Below are 18,063 nucleotides of genomic sequence, written 5' to 3'. Positions count from 1 at the left end.
TATCTTCACCATTTTACAAACTCGCGACAGTGCGCATAACTGATATGATTATGAGCAAAAATTTCGAAACTAAAAATTACGTTCAGCGTAAATACGCTGCGACGACAAAAAACACGAAGTCATTAATAATCGCAATCGGCAGCGAATTACCAAGAGCTGCGAATTGCAGCGTGAATCTACAGAATATATCATAACCATTGATCTGTCTGCTCGGAGAGAGAGAGAGAGAGAGAGAGACAGCGAGAGAGAAACGGGCTTGCATGAGGATTCAGCGACGAGTATAATTTTCGCAACAATGTGCGAATTAAAATTGTAAAGTTTTATTTTGCCGCTGCTGCCGCTGTGTGTACGCGCAGCGGCGCGCAAGCAAGGGAAAAAGTACATACGCGCGCGCCAGAACCTATAATAGGATCCAGTTTCATGAACATTGGGACAATGATAACAATCAATGCTCGGGGTACACATAGGCAGCGGGCGAATATACAGTGCGACTTTCAGTATTTATCAGATGTCTGTAGTTCCCGTATTTTTTTTTGTTCGGTGAAATTTGCACTGCACTGCTCACAATTAGCTTTAGAATGCAAAATAATTTTTTTTTCATCTGTGCGGATCGATATGTGCGAGCTGCAGCTAGATGCATTATTCATGCATTATATTTTTGTAAAAGTATTTGTATATAATGTATATTATAAAGAGCTTCGCGAGAGAACACGAAACGTCAATTATGGATATACTCAATGACCGAATTTATTATCGCTATAATGTACAGTGCAGAGAAGTTATATTGAAGTACCGTGCCAAATTATTCTCCTAAATTACCCCTGCTCTACGTCTATCCAAATGTTATAATTCTACGTATCATATCAACCTTTATGAGTTTTAACTTAGCAAAATGATATGGCTGAGCCGAGCGCGCACGAGCGGGGCAGAGCGTTAATTTGCAAATGCTGCTGCCGCTCTCTCTTTCTCCCGCGCGCTTCAAAGTGCTGCATGGCTTTTTATCGACTTCATTATGCCATTCGGCAGCAGAGTGGCGAGCGCCACTCTAAGCAGCGAACAATCGAAAATTCGACGTTGCTTTCATTAATGCGCGCGTATAAGTACAAACTCTGTATATATACAGATATATATATGGGAGGTAACGTGCGTGTACACGCAGCAGCAGCAGCAGCTGAGCTTTCAAAGTGCGCGAGGGAAAAAAAATATTGAAATCGCCTCGGCGCATCCCTCGAGAGGGTACCGTGCGGCAGATCGTTCGACGCTCGGAGATCAATGTTCCGTGTATCGTGAGCCGTGCAATCATCGCCGACAAAAAAATATAAATCGATGTGGACGATACTTGAACGGCTAGTGTATCTTGCGCGTGCATAATAAGCAAATCGCAATTTTAATACCTCTCAGACGATCATCGTGCCGACTAATATTTCATCGTCTCATATCAACTATGTTTAACATTTTGGTTCAATCACACTGCACTGTTTTCTTACGCGTTATAAGTTACAATAAAGTCCCTTGACAATGCACAATCTCAATATTTGTACATTGCTTCGCCAATCACACATTTACAGAAGAAAAAACAAGAAGCAACATACTATCATCAAATTTTAACGACTTATGCGATTATTTTGACTTTACCACTTGCAGATTTACTGATAAAGTCATTTGCCATCTAGTGATGAAGGCTAAATGTAGTTGAAAACTGGTTTAAATTTTTCGAAACAATTGCTAAAAATAAACTAGTTGATGATAAAGTACTCTAGAATATATTAAATGGTCATTTTTTGGTTATTAGCGCACCAAATTAATGTGTGGCATTTCTACCAGGGAACTTGTATTGTATTTTTATATGTCCTGCAATTGGTACATTTTTCAATCTGTAATAGTGTTTCTATGCACGCGATATCATGTATTATCTACATCATTAGGCAATAAAATATGATACAAAATTCATAGCATGTACATTGTGAGCATGTATAGTACATAATGTAGTACTACATCTGCGAAGCGAAACAAGTTTTAATTCGTTAAATTATAAAATGACAACGAGCACGCGGCAAAAGAAGTGGTCACACCCGTAACTCGATCGCGCACATTTATTTCCAAACGAAAGAATAAAACATTGCTAATTTTAACAAAGAAAATACGCAGACTTTCAGATATATTTATATTCAACTGTTTTACATGATGCATGCGTGTATTTCTTACAATCTGACTGTTCGCTCGGTTGTGTGACACATGATTTTGCACTTTAACGTTTGGCTAATTGAATTATTTATTGTATACCTTTCGAAGCGTAAAAATTATACAGCGCGGAAAAACACATGAAAGTCTACTTTGCTTGATTAAACTTTTTCCGCGCGAAGTGTTTCGACCAGAAGCGGCGGCGGCCCCGACGCTACCAACGCGCGGCCACCTACCCTCCTTTTTTCGTGCCAAATATAATAAAGAATGTAAATGTAACCAAATTATATGTATTATGTACATACGTATGTATGCGGAAATCGTGTCAAAATAAATAAAAGTGGCGATGCCGTTGATGAAAAAAAAAACGTTCGTGCTTTCCGTCATCATTCATCGTCCTTTTATTGAAGCCTTTACAACATATATTAGCCTTTACATTTTTAACTAGTAAACGTTAATAATATATCTGCTTTTCCATATTTTTTTAATTTTTATATCGAATAGATAGATAGATTGGTACTACTGAGTTTGAAAATTCAATTTCAAAATAAACAATTGTAACGATTGAACGATACTCGTTTGATTGATCAATGAACATATCAGATCGCATATCAGAAAGATCAATGCGATATAACCAACAAATATTTCAGTACACTGCAATCATTTCTTTTAATGTCTATTTTAAAGCTTCTTATAAAATCCAGAGCTCCTATATTTATGGCGTTCACTCGGCGTCTCACATAAAATACATAGTGAGAAAGATGAGCATAAATTATGAAACGAATTTATGTATACGCCGTGATACGGAGAGCGCAAGCCTAGTATCGAATATTAAATGCGAATAAGTGCATATATCAGTGTGAGCGTTCGTAAAGTACACTCCGATTTATAAACCGGTATGAAAAATTTCGACTGAATTACCCGCGAGTTAATTACGTGATTCATACGACTAGCACATCCAAGGTGAAAACATATCGATGAAATTTAATGCTGAATTATTGATGGAACGGGTAAGAGGAAAGAGAGAGAGAGAGAGAGAGAGAGAGAGAGAGAGAGAGAAACGAGGGAGCAGCAGCAGAAAAGTAAAGAAAATTCGATCGAGCGTGTTAATAAATGGTGTTGGGTGAAATCACAGCTGCAGCTACTACTGCTACTACAAGTAGACGTTGAAACGGTCACTAAGTGATGCGTGTGACCACGAGATAAGCCAATAAAACACAACGAGAGAGAGTGAGGAAAGTATACAAGATAAAAAAAAGCTCGCGGAGCAAGTCGTATAATATATAAGGGGCTTCAAAAGCAGAGAGAGCATACTGGAGTACGTATAAATGTGTATGTATGTATGTATGTATGTATGTACGCAGCGAAATACAGCGAGTGCACAGAAACGGCCGCCGCACGTTCAAGTCCCTGTGTGTGCCAGTGCTCCGCTGCCCAGCACAGTCTCGACTGCTTTTGCTCTCTCTTTCTCTCTCGCTCTCTCTCGCTCTCTCTCTCTCTCTCTGCATCGAGCATTCCTAGAACAGTAATCTTATTAAATTTACATATTAATCAACGGATTTTAATTATCCCCAACCCCCGCGGAGCGAGCGAGATCTTCCTCCTCTCGTGTATAGCCGGGCTCTCTAGTGTGAGTGAATGAGGGAGAGGGTGGAAAGAAAGGTGGGAGAATAGAGTGAGAGAGAGAGAGAGATGGAGAGAGTTCGTACCCTTGTGCGGTAGCAGCAGCAGCAGAGACCGAGCCAGAAGCAGCAGCAGCAGCAGCAGAGCTCTCGTAATTTACATTAATCCAATAATTGCATGGAGGTTTCCTAATTAGAAATTCAAATGAGCTGGCTGGTAGTAGTAGTGGTGCTACTGGTGCTAGTGAAGCTGCTGCTGCTGCTGCCAGGCTAGCTCGACCAACTCGCTCAGAAAGCGAGCGAGAGAGAGAGACTAACTCGAAGCGGAGGAGGAAGAGGCGTCAGAGGAGGAATACACCTCCTCGCGACCGAGCAAAGTCCGTAGAGCATAGTCCTCCGTGCAGACCGAGGCTTCTCTTGCTCGCTCTCTCTCTCTCTCTCTCTCGCTTTCTCTCATTTAGTACATGTGCGGTGGCAACGTGCGTATATATGTGTACGTTTTTGACTCTCCGTTCGTATATAGATGCATACAAACAAGTATACATACTGTCGATTCTCTGTGAAATCACATGGCTAAACAATTTTTTGGATGGCATGAAAACTTACTATTTTTTATGTAACTTATATGCTCAAATTTTTCTTATTCAATTCAGGAATGTCTATCATCCTTTTAAACAGTCTTCAAAAAGGCGTTTTTCCTAAATTCATGCTTATTTTAAAAAATACTCTAAAAGGTCTGAACACTTATAGACCAAACTACCTTAATAAAAATGCTTAACATTATTCATGATTTAAACTATTTAAAATGCATCATCATTGTTTTTGGTAATTTTTCTGTTACTATTATGTTACAAATGTTGGGCGCATTTGGAATGATCTGACAGTTCGATTATTTCTAAATTTTTGACCAATTTGCAACAACTGTACAAACGATAGTACGAGCTTCAGTCTTCATCACTAGATGGCGTGTACCTGATATTTGTAAATCTGCAAGTGGCAAATTCAACATAATGGTATAAGTAACACACTAAGTATCACTCTATTAGTAAGCTAATTCATTATCGAATAGCAAAAAAACGTGAAGCAACACGGCAGTGAAATATTGAAAAAATTATATCCCTAAGATAAGTAAATATCCAGTTCTAATGACCCTTTTTAAGTCGTAGAAACTATTTTGCCAAAACTAACTGTTGAGGTCACAAACATTTCTACGAAGGTGCAAAGAATAATATAAAAGATGAAATCTAGTTCAAACCGAATTTTTATCAGCTATAAATTCACACGGCTTTTTTACAATGTCAACTAATATACATTCAATATAGTTGTCCATTCAATTTCACAGAGAATCGGCCATATATAAAGAAAGGATGGGATAGAAAGCGAAAGAGCTGGATCTGTAAGAAGAAACTGTATGCAGCTTGTACTACTGCAATTCCACAGTCGATGGCCCTTCGGTTTGGCTTATTTCAGCAGTTTATACACATACGCGCGCTCACCCAGGCACACATACACCGAAATCACCCTCAATTCGAACAGAGGGGGAGTTCGAACCACCGAGTTGATCTCCCGACACTTCTACCTCTTTCGAGCCCGTCGCCTACGCGTACTAGCTCGCTATACTCTTGGATTTGTAAGCTATAGCATATCATTATCTCGACTCGATTGAGCAAGATTTACAGTAAAAAAAGTGAGCCAGTACTTTTTTCGACGCCAATATTTTTCGCGCAAAAAATAGCCCAAAGTGTTGCAAAGACTCGCAGGCGCAAAGCAAAGAGTTACGTGGACATGGTGTGAAAGCAATTTTGGGACCAATATATGCGGCGCCCCCGTGTGCTACGTTGTTCATCGGTGTAAATGCGTTTCGTCTCTCTCGCTATACACAAGCACACGCGTACGTACACTCACATGCCACGCGAATGGTGGCACGGTCCTTTTGTTGTCCCTCAGGAGGGGGACTCTCACTGACAACCCTAACACATCCCTAATACCATCACCGGCTCACTCACCCTTAAAGCTACTCTATCTGTATACGATGCAAGAGCCACTGGTCTAACTCCCTCATTTATACTTATATGGCCGGCGACGTAAATGCACCCTCGCGAGTGGCCGAGACTATATATAGGTAGCCAACAACAGCAACAGCGGCAACGGCGCATAATCATAAGAGATTGGTCGTCATTGCCACTGGATAAGCAGGCCGTGCGTAACTCACGAATTTGCATACGCATGCACAAATTTTCATATGATTATCGTTTCGCTTCTGCTTATTTTCATTTTTCATCCATCAATCTTCGTACACCGTTCGAAACCAAAAAATCACGTTCGTAATTACAATCTTATCTTCCCTGGTCGTATGAAAGGGGAAGTTTGAAAGGGGGAAAGCTGATGAAATTCTCGCTCGTTCTCATTATAATTAAAATTTTGCGTTTGTTTAGAGCATTTCGTCCAATGCATACACAGAGCTATATACGAATCGAGAAATGAACAGCTAAAGTATCTTACTTGTCTAAAGTATAATATAATACTTATGCATACGCAAAGCTTGCGCACAGTTCGATGAAATTTCCAACATTAATTGTATCACAATGGTAATTGAATCTTGGCGTTCTCTCTCTCTCTCTCGGCCTCTCTCAGTCTCTCTCTCTCTCTCTCTCTCCGTCTATTTGAACAATAGTCGGTTATATTATGTAGATTTCGTCTCTATATATAAGCCCCTTCATCGTCGTCGTCGTCGTCGCTTCGTTTCCTTTCTCCTACCACCACCGCTGTCACCGCACACACCCCCGCGTTCTCACTCCCTCTCACCCTCTCTCTCTCTCGGCACCGAACTTTGGTAGCCCATATACGACGACTACGACGACGACGACTGCTACGACGGCTGTGGCTGTTTAAACAGCGACGATATCAGGAACTAGTAGCTGAACTAACCTCATGTGCTTCGCGCGCGCTCAATATACATATAGAGGTATAGACAGAGAGAGACAGAGAAACCTGGACGACAACGGGGAGCCATTATCATAATTGCAGAGTTCTGGCTCTGCTAGCAGCTAGCTACCGCTGCTGCTTATGCGTGCGCGAGGAGGGTTACCCACCCGCTTCGACATCACGACTGACCTGTTCCTGTGTGATACGTACATGTGTGTGTGTGTGCTGTCTATACTATGCGCGAGCTTGAAAAGGAGACTTTGTACTGAATACACACGGTGCGTTATAGCCGAGGCTCGTTGTTTGTGTTATGCACTGCAGCATTATTCAATACGCGGCGCCCGGCCCTGGCAATTCAAGTTTTCTCCCCCCGTATATCTGCGTATCTTCGTGTATAATGCGAATGTGTGTATTTAAATATAATGATGCGAGATAGTCCATTGAAGGATGTACGTGCGTATACTCGGAACTAGCCATGCTCTCTCTTAAAAAAATCAATTATTTATAGGCTGAACAAGGATTGAAATAATCCATTTCTCACTTGCCGTGTGAATTATCAATCATGATATTCGCAAATCCGTTACACACGTAAGTTACTGCAGCGGATCATCATCAGTATTCGGCCGAAATATCGGTTGACTAATCAATTAACCTATTTAATTAGCAGCCGTCATTTAGCCGTGTCATAATTAAAAGTCACTGCTTATCGAGCGCGCATTACACATGCAGATCGGTATTGCATTTACGGTATAACGCGCGAACGTATATAATATAACACGCCGTGTGACGACCGCTTTTTATCCGAAAATTACAATTTTGTGTGTGGGCCGGAACCACTTTTTAATGGAACAATTAGCCTCGGCGCGATCATTTTTAATGAGAATAAATGCCTGGCTCCCGACAATTTTACAAATTTTCATCCGTGGCATGGGCGCGAGCATTTCATATAATTATTTTTCTTTTTCCACCCACGTATTTTCTCTCTCTGCATTACACACACGCGTATGCGTGTCGTTTGTGCAAAGTATATTACCTGCACACAGCGTAATGAAAACGTATCAAGCACAACGCGCGCGCCGCAAAGCACGGCGCCGCGCGCGACTTTACACGAAAAAAAAATTTTTTTTTTCACTCACCCCGCAGCAGCTTATAATGCAGCGCGTGTATTTGTTGACTTTATTTTCACGCGCGCGCGCGGGCTAGCAGATTCGATGTTTTTACAGTGCAATCATGCAACACTTAAATGTACATAAACAGTATAAGCCGAAATTTATATACTCTCGCGCGATCCCTTGAGCAAATAGCTTTGGCTCTCGCGCGGCTCGATAATATAAAATGTCCTGTGTGAATTTGTTATTTGTACATCGACACGATGTATATTTCTGCATTTATGAATAAAAAACGCCTCGGCAATTTATTCGCATGTAATGCCAAGTACACCGCAAATATATCTAGATGCATTTACGTTGGACATATTTACACATGGTGTGCGATGCAGTTGCATATACTTTGCCACACCGACTTTTTGATTCCGGGCACCCTCGATATACGTAATTAGCAACTTTTTCATCCCCTGCCTCAGACCTCGTAGCTCGTAATTTCGAATGAAAAAATTTACGCTAATTCGCGTGTACGACGAAGAAGCCCAATAAAATCAATGGGACAACGGTGGGCAATCTTCTTCTTTGTCGAACTCGGGGGGTGTAAAATTACGCAGGCTTCTCTCTCACTCTCCTCCTTTTGCCACACGAAGGTAAAGTTAACAAAGTCGAATATAAACTTGAGAAGCAGCGCGGCACCATAATAACGCGCGAATCGCGTGCCAGGGTCCATATAAATCCCGATTCCGTGATCGACGATAGCAACCCAGCGGCGGCTTCTATGCACAGTTACTTATATTTATATACGTGCTATCCTCCCTCACTTTTCGACGTCCAGGATAATAATGGCCGAACATAATCGATGCGCGAACAGTGTGTGTCTGCAGAACAACGATTATCATTATTATCCCTATTGCTAGATCGTCATCGTCGTAGAAACTTCGCGCGCGATTGCAATATTTACTCTAGATAACGGGCACACGATCTCTTTCTCTTTAATAATCACGATAATAACGCGCGCATGATCGCGAATGATTATGATAATTAGGATCGCATGCCCACGTATTGGCGATTATTTTAACGACGATGAAACGATATCGCGCATTTATCCGCCATACATATCGAACAAACGAACAAAAAATATGCATGAGTTACGAGCATAATTTGCTAATGGGCTCTTGAGGAGCGCGATGCGTAAGTTTGTGTTCTCGAACAGCACCCAAAGAAGAGGAGGGTATTATTAAACGGTAATTATGACACGTGGGGCTCGAGAAGGTTATCGATTAATATTATGATTCGTGAAGTGCATAAATAGGGAAAAAAGTAGGAAGAGACACGAACAAGAGGTCGTAAATACACATTTCACACTCGTATATTTATTAGTTGCGGCGTGATTTAGCTTTGCATTGATTTTTAAACTCAAAGTCGTTAACTTCGTCGAACATTAATCGACGAATTGACTGTCCCAAAACGGACTCTTTTACATTAATTACGCGTCAAAATCAATCTGATCGCGTAATTTCAGAGCGCATTACGCGCACAGAGATATGTGTAGGTATTTATGCACGATGATTGGCTCAGAGCAGAGCATATTCATATGCATAATATTTCTATAGATAATTAGTATAGGCTAAAGGGTATAGTCGCGTAGTAGCGCGTAGTGCGCAGCTCGCGCATGACTATTGAAATCGGCGGATTTATAATACCTGCATAATATTATAGCAATGCAGTTTATAATTAAATCATCCGATTTATATACGTAATATTATGCGATTGGCTTCTCTCTCTCTCCCCCCTCGCGCCGCGTATTATACGCAACGTAACGGTTGCACGGAATATATACGACACCGAACTCGCATTTTAAGCCCTTCTGTGCGCAGCTCCCGCGCGAATGCGAGTTATAGGGCTAGAAAATTAAATTAAAATTAATTTCGTGGATGCAAATTAGGATCTATACTCTGTCGCGCTCTCGATGCGTTGCATAAGCGAGCTGGGGACGCGACGAGCGGTTAAAAACGAGGTCGTACCTGATCGATGGCTAGCTTGGAGCGACGACGATGTTTTTTTTATTATTAACTGCATAATCGCAAGCAAGGATGACCGCATGACGACAACGATCGAGTTGGGCTATCGAATCGCGAAGACTCGTTTATCGAGGCAAGTATATATCGCGGGTTGCGATCACGTCGAGCGATGTAATAATAAATAAACTGAAGATTGCATGCTGTGTAGCGTTATATACAGCAGGCTGCATACAGGCAGGAGTGGCATTAGCAGCAGCGATAATCAGGCCTATGCATGCGTGGTACACCTAGCCAGCCGCCCGACTAACCAGATAATCGTCGTACCGTACTCTGGTGCCGATGAAAATCATCAAGTGCAACAAGCCGCATCGGTAGGATATCCAGCAACAGCAGTAGCACCACCGCTGTACAGCCAAACCGACGACGCTGGGTCAAAAGGTGTAGCATCATCAGCATATCTGGCTTGCAACGACAACATCTACTCTACCTCTCTCTCGCACACACACACACACACACACACGCCGGGCCGTAATTATATTAGCTGCTAATGGTTATAGTTAATTGCTAATTACCGAAGGCCTCATCTCACGGCTGATCGATAACAAGCCAGCTCGCCGCGTATATATCTCTTTCGGCAACGCGTCGAGGATCCTGCTGATCCGTGTGTGTGCACGGAGTATATATCTATACATTATACACGCTACTGGCCGTGCTGGCTGCTGACGCTGTTGGATTCGTAATGCGTGTGCACATATATCCAGTCGAAGTCTCTGCCAGTGAAATGGCTTGCCGCCATCACCACCGCTACCACCAGCTAGAGCAGAGCAAAGCAGAGAGAGTGAGGGATTGTGGATTAACCAAGTAGTTGTCCTATACTAATCAGTTGTTTCATTCTAAAGAGGACTGCTCTGCCGCTATACCTTCGGCGCTTTGCATGTGCAGCGTAGTTGTTGTCGCTCGCGCGCGCCCGCTAGATTTTCTCCCGCTTAGCCGACTACACTTCGTCCATTGTACTGCTATTCCTCGCTGCTGCTGCTGCTGCTGCTGCTGCTGCTCAACGACGACACCGCGCGCAGGGGTTAGGGGTTTTGTAATTAGCAATCGCGCGATGCAGGGACTCGACGGCGGCGGCAACTGCAGCAGCAAATACCCCGATGCTTCGCTTAGCTAGCTCCCGAGCTACTCATGCTGCACGAGTTTCTCTGCACTGCTAATGTACACGAGATGGTATCGATTCGCAAATCGTACTTTGCACCTACACAGCGTAGCACGTAGAGCGCATCTCTCGCACTACATGCCATTGTTTGTATAATGTGCGCTGGAGATAAATTGATCTGCAGCTGACGGGCCTCTTTCGATCGATTCTTACGTACCGTCGGTGGATGGAGTAATTTTTTTGTGTTTATTGAATTAAAAACTTGAAATTCACTGCTATTATTTAACGACTTTTATAAAAATTTCATATTTTGCGGAATCTTAGTTCATTGAATAATTAATAAATGTCCTAATTTATTCACTGGTATCATTTACATGCTCATTACTTTTTGTGCTCAGGAAGTAACTCTATGTCAGTTAAAGCACGAGGTAAAATGAATAAAAATGACTTCCATTAGGAATTTCAATTCTAAAAGAACAGCAAGCTTTGAATTTAACCACTAGATGTCACAATCGATTTTACAAGTGAAAAAATGAAGTTCATATATAAATGCCCGAAAGTAAATAAAATTTTAAGTTATGTCTCAGACAGTGACAATGCTGAAGATAGTTGTATTATCTTCAACATTGCTAATTAGTAATTCAAAACGTTTATAATGTTTCTAATGAGCGTGACAATGTCGAGTCAAATGTTTCTTTTCATAATATTAGTCTTTCATTATAATTCGCCGATAGGTATACGAGCAATCCCAACTGTCGTTCAAAACCGCCGTTCATATTCGTCTCGCTAATTCGTGCAGCACATACAGCGACACGAGAAAATCTTGACCCAGTTCTTATAAGCGCGATTATTTTTGCAAACGATGAGATGACACGATTTCACAATTGCGCCGCGCATACGCAGTTCTCACGTTGCTCGTTTCAATACGCGCGGCTCCTCGCGGTCTTATTTCCTTCGGTATTATATATTATCAATACAATATAGCATATAATAATACGTGCAGCGATATCGAGAAAAGACTTTGTGCGCGCGATCCATCGATCACAAGCGGCGCGCTGCTGCACCGCGGGTAGTATAAGAGAGACGTACAAGCACGACGACTGGACCATAAACGCCGTATTAAAATATTCCGGGCCTGCGAGACAGCCGCTTAGATTTACCGCGTTATAGAGCAATAACAATTTATTTCGACGCTGCGCGCGGTCTCGATGCGTTTATTGGATAGCGACAGCCAGAGGAGGGAGCTTCTGAGAAAGTCTTCGCGTACGGCACGCTGACCGTTTCTTATTACACGATGTCTAAGCGTAGAGTCGAAAAGAGCTCATAAATAATTGTACGTACGTGGAGGACGCTTATGGAAGAAAATTGTAGCGGTGCGATTATCGCAATGTTGTAACGCGTAATGACCGAGCGACGCGACGAATATATATCGCGATCACGTGCACAAAAGCTTCTCGCACTGTATGGGCTGCAACAGCTCCGACGAGTGTCATTTTGGCCATCGCACCTATCGAGTCCCAGTCCGAACACTGTGTATGTGTGAATAATTCGTAACCTGATGTTTCACGCTCCCACGCGCGAGAGACATTGTCTTTTGCGCTTATTGATTTTTTGCCACCACCGTCGCGACGACGACGACGAACTGCAGTACATGTGCCACACGTCATAATACGCGGCGGCTATTATTTACTAATTATCGGACGCGACAACTTGCCAAGTTTTCTTTGCATGATGTTTAATTGCAATGCAAATTAGCAACCAAAGAATAAACGTCTCGATTCGCGTTTATATTTCTGCAATCTGATTGCTTAACTATATGCGCCATTATTACTTCTTCCTTCATTTTCAACAATAATCGTTCGTATACGTATAGTTGTAATTGCCATCGTGAAAATTACATCGTGTACTGTAAAATTGCCCTCCTTCTCCACCCCGCGAAGAAAACTTTTGCGAAAGGATTATTAAGCGCAATATAACTAACTTGTGTCTAGCTACATAAACAGCTGCACACAGTTAGTTTTTCTACGAGGACACAAATAAGTAGCAGTGGATTCAAAACTGAAAGCTCTTGGAAAGCTCGTGTGTTTATACAAAATATCGTAGCATATACGCGAAAATAAACAAAACAGAGAAATGAAGGATAGCTCATTAAAGCGGACCTAAGCACATCTTAATTAAGATTAGCGTGTACGAGATGGGGGAGGAGGAGCAAGAGCGAGGCGAAGCTTAGTCGTCGTCGTCGTCGTACTCACGGGCTCGTTGCTGCGAAAACGTATAGCGCGGAGCAGTGGTCCCCTTCCCACGTGTTTATATATCGTATACATCGCGTTGTGTGTGCAGGGAAGCGAGCACACACGCGCGTATTGCGACACGCGTCTATATGGCGCGCTTGATGCAAGTGCAGCGTACGCCACACTACTATGCTGTTGCGCGCGGGGACGTAAATAAATTTTCCGGGAAAGGCATTGTCTTTGAGGTCGCGCGTACAACTCTACGCTACGCACACGAGACTCGCTCGATAATTTGCTCTCGCTCACTCACTCTTTCGCGTTGAGATGCTGCATTAGCTTTTCGCGGGCTTAATTAAGATCTTTCAGCTAAATCGAGTACATAAGCGCCTATCTGTTATCTTTATAAGTCCGCCGTCATACATGCTGCTGCTGTTTGACTTTCTTTTGATGCGCGCGGGGCAGTAGTAGTAGTCGCAGTAGTAGTAGTAGTAGTGGTAGTAGTAGTCGTAGTAGAGCTAGAATATCTTGATGCTCTCTTGTCGTCGTAGATGCGCTATATAGCGCGTCGCGTGCGTGCATATAGAGAGCGAGAGAGTCGCACGCGGCGGCGGCCCGGAGAGAGAAGTTGAACGCGTCGTAATGGTCTCGGACTTATTAATGGAAGCTCCGTGCGGTGGTATATATTAACGCTTGCCAAGTTTTATGCGAGCTCGCAAATTATTATATGCGAAACTTTTGGACATGTACTATTGGAGCGCGCACGAGAACGAGCGAGACTATTGATAATCCTACCAATTTATTACGTCCGATCACTTTATATATTCTATAAATTCCAGCTACTTATCTCGAAATGAAAAAAGATGATCGTAATAATGACAAGTGGACGGCGGCCGATGCTTCTGCTTTTGCAGCTACTGCTATTGAGCTTTGTGGCTGGGAAAGTATCTCGAAGAACGGACGATCAGAATAAGTAAGTGAGATGAGGGGAAAAAAGTAAAAGGAGATAGTGTGAAATGAGAGAGGAAAGTGATAAACGCAGGGTGAAAAACTAAGAAAAGAAAACACCTTTCGGAAAACGCATTCTTCAAGTCCGATGCGCACTATATTAATGACAATGTTTTTCACTGCAAAAGGGGATAGGTTTTTTAGATCAGTTTGTATAAAAGGTAATTATCCTTATAAAAATACACAGAATTAGTACCCCTTTTAATGTGTGAATTCGTAGTGCTGAAGCTACCAGAAGGTTGAAATGTATAAAGACTTAATTTAACCCATTAAGTCCCAAGAGGACGTTTTTTCAACACTTCATTCGGCCACTATATTTTTGGTGTAAATGGGGTCAAAAAAATATGCGAGTAACTAATTCTAATGTAAAATTTAATGCCCTTTCAGAATCTGATCTCAGATTTTTGAAAAAGTGATCAGGTCAAAAGTTACACTTGATTTCACCCAAAAAAACATGATTTTTAAAAAAAAATTCTTTTTATTTTTCGAATTTCCAAATGAAAACCATTTGAAATCTAAAGAGTTTCGTGCAAATATCGCGTCCTCGATATCTAAACTGAAAGTTAGCAGAGTACCGATTGAAAAAATTAATGTTTAAACACAAAAAATGTCGGTCGAAACTAGCAAAATTAAATGAAAACTTATAGAATTTTTACCTAAAAACGAAGGACTTGAGAAAAAAGTGTATTTTTTAACTTTATTTTCTTCAATCTAAACCCCACTAACTTTTAGTTTAGGTATCGAGGACGCAATATTTGCACGATACCCCTAAGATTTCTAATGGTTTTCATTTGGAAATTCGAAAAATAGAAAAAATTATTTTTTAAAAATCATGTTTTTTTGGGTAAAATCAAGTGTAACTTTTTACCTGATCACTTTTTCAAAAATCTGAGATCAGATTCTGAAAGGGCATTAAATTTTACATTAGAATTAGTTACTCGCATATTTTTTTGACCCCATTTACACCAAAAATACAGTGGCCGAATGAAGTGTTGAAAAAAGGTCCTCTTGGGACTTAATGGGTTAATCAAAAATAATTGTACTGATCTTTGCTACTTTTCACTTAACAATAGTATTAATACTGAAATAAAAAATTTAGACCAGTTTTGGAGCACTTTCAATGCCATATAACTTTAAGACTTTGCCACTAGATGGCGAGTACTTATGAATCTGTAAATCTGAAAGTGCCAAAGTCAAAATAATTGTATAAGTTTTAGGCAAAGTAGAAATAATTAGTCATTTGTTCATCATTTTTTTACATAAAATGTATCCATAAAACTAGTCAACAAATGTTGAGCATTTCAGCTTTTCAATCAAAAATGTTGGTACCACGATAGGAAAAGTAGCAGAAGCCGTAACAATCTGTAACAACGTGCGGCATCGCCAGCAACATCGACCAACTGCATTCGAATGTGTTTACGCTTTGCACTCTTTAATTTGGCATAGAGTAGCCGTGGTGACGCATTAAATCATCGAAATTTATGCATCAGAATCCAGCGTTCGAGAGAGAAAGAGGAAACGAGTGAGTATACGCTCGCGCGAGAGAGAGAGAATGAGGGGGTAAGGGAAAACAGTATCTTTCACTTTTCATTACGCTATCATTTGTCATACAGTTCGTCGCGAGCGGGATGTGGGCCGGGGGGTGGGAAGTGGGAGTACGAGAGAGAGAGAGAGAGACGATCCCTTATCACTCGGCGATCATAAACAACCGGGCATAAATTTCAACTTTCGCTTGGCTGGGCGCGCGCGCGAGAGAGCGAGCGAGCGAGCAAGCGAGCTAGCAGCATAACCTGACACTATACGGCTGAAGCAATTTATTACTTCAAAATGCCGAGCGAACGCGGCAGCTTACCTACTAGCTACCTCCACTAGCTAGCTATACTGATAAACTTCTGCAGCGCGTCGAATTCGCCGCTCGATGATAATAATTATGGTTTATATAGACTGAAGGGCGGCGGGGGGTGAGGCGAGGGTAGTGTCGGCGGTGGCGGGGCGTGGAAGGGGGAGAGAACGAGGGGTTAGAGGGTCAGTCGCGAGGAGGATGGGGTGCGCGATTCGTTTGATCGGCAAGATCTGCGAACTGTATGGCACATGTAGCAGCGGGGAAGAGGGTGAGTAGAGGTAGCTCGCAGCGCGTTATACAGTTGATGCTGTGCGTTGCGGTATTATCCGAGCGCGCGTGCATGCCCCGCTGCATAATGATTTGCGCGCTTTTGCCAGTATATTCTCAATATCGCGCGTATGTGTATATGCGATTCGCGTATGTTCTGTACCAATACATAGACGCCTGCAACATATTCCTCGCTTAAACCCCACCTCCCTGCGAGCCCTTCGCGAGACTCGGGCTCATATTTATAGATGTACATGGACTCGTTCGAACCGCGACGAGTTTGCATTCGATCCTGCTCTATAATCTTGATGTCTTGTATCGCGCGCGCGGCTCCACGCGGTTATTACACGCTCCTGATATGCACGCGCGTACTGATTGACATATTTACAGAGTCCAGGAGCTTTATCTGTGTTTGCTCATATTATATGCGCGGAAATTTCGCGAGAGATCGATTGTATTCATCGCTATGCGCATGCAGTAGAGTGAATTTTTAAAATTCCAGCTAGTACAGCCGTTATTAATTAAGTGCAAAGTTATTCTGACGCGCGTACGAAATTGAAAATTTTGACTTTGAACTTCTGACCGACATCTCGCGCTCGTTTCTTCGATCGAGAGTTTTTCAACCATTGATCAATACTTTGTTTTATATCCATTCCGGAGAAGAAGAAGAAGAGTGCTCATTACGAATTCTTCAATTGGCACTGAAAATTCTACTTCTTTATTTTTGGGTAATTCGAGACGACGACGACGATAATTTTACATCAAACCAGCTTTTGCAAACTTTATATGAAATGGGCTTCATCTTTTACAGGAAAAAAGTTAATTTTATTTCGAGTTTCAATAATTGAATGGCAACCCTCTCGCGATTATGCTTTTACTTCACTCGCTCGCCCCCTTTGTACACGACTCATTCTTCGTTAAATGAGCAACGATTAAATTATATAATCATTTCTATAGTTAACGCATAATGAAAAATGTCCGGGCATAAATTAAAAAAACCTTTTTTTTTCCGCAACTTCGAGTCTTGAAAAGTATACTCGATTATGCGCGCGCGGACGCAGGGATTGAAGTATGAAAAATGTATATGGCGCGTTAATTAAAGCTCGTTGTAATGGTTTTAATAAAAAGTGCTTTTCATCGGCTATTCAAAATAAAGAAAGTCACTTTGAAGGGGGGGGGGGGGGNGGGGGGGGGGGGGGGGGGGTCGGCTTATTATGACGACCATTCAAGATTTAGCACGAAACGAGAAAATTATTTTACGGGTGATGCGTTTATAATCCGCGCGGAGCAGGAGCAGGAGCGTTTTATTCGATAAAATTTTAGCGAAATATAATATACTGCGTGAGAGCTGATTTATTATTTATCGCCGTGATTACTTTACCCAAATAAACCATGAATCATATGAAATTATCACTCGAAAGTAGGTCTCTCACCTGAAACAAAGAGAAAACAGCAATGTTGAATACTTTATCACAGGGTAGCATTGATAATATAATACGAGGGAAAGAGAAAGAGCTCGAGTCGAGTTGCAATAGCAGAACGACAATGAATTTGCGAAATAAACGCGTAATAGACGTGGGGGTAGTAGTAGCGGGACGTACAGGGGGGCTGAGGATAGCGAGAAAAGCGGAAAACTAGCGAGTTTAATGTAGTAGTATAGTTGGATTATTTCATTCTCCGAGTGAGCGCGCGATGATCGTACCTATGTA

At 41.9% G+C, this 18,063-nt stretch overlaps 1 protein-coding gene across 4 annotated transcripts in view; it reads right to left on the bottom strand.

Moving 5' to 3' along the window:
* Positions 1-18,063, bottom strand: part of LOC106656865 (POU domain, class 6, transcription factor 1) — a 163,228-nt gene that overhangs the window by 34,778 nt on the left and 110,387 nt on the right. The gene's annotated exons all lie outside the window — the stretch shown is intronic.

The sequence above is a fragment of the Trichogramma pretiosum genome, unplaced genomic scaffold (genome assembly GCF_000599845.2).
Source record: "Trichogramma pretiosum strain Unisexual culture from Peru unplaced genomic scaffold, Tpre_2.0 scaffold1, whole genome shotgun sequence".
In the NCBI taxonomy this organism is placed as follows: Eukaryota; Metazoa; Arthropoda; class Insecta; order Hymenoptera; family Trichogrammatidae; genus Trichogramma; species Trichogramma pretiosum.
The sequence above is the reverse complement of the archived record's forward strand: the minus strand, read 5'-3'. Positions and strand labels throughout refer to the sequence as shown.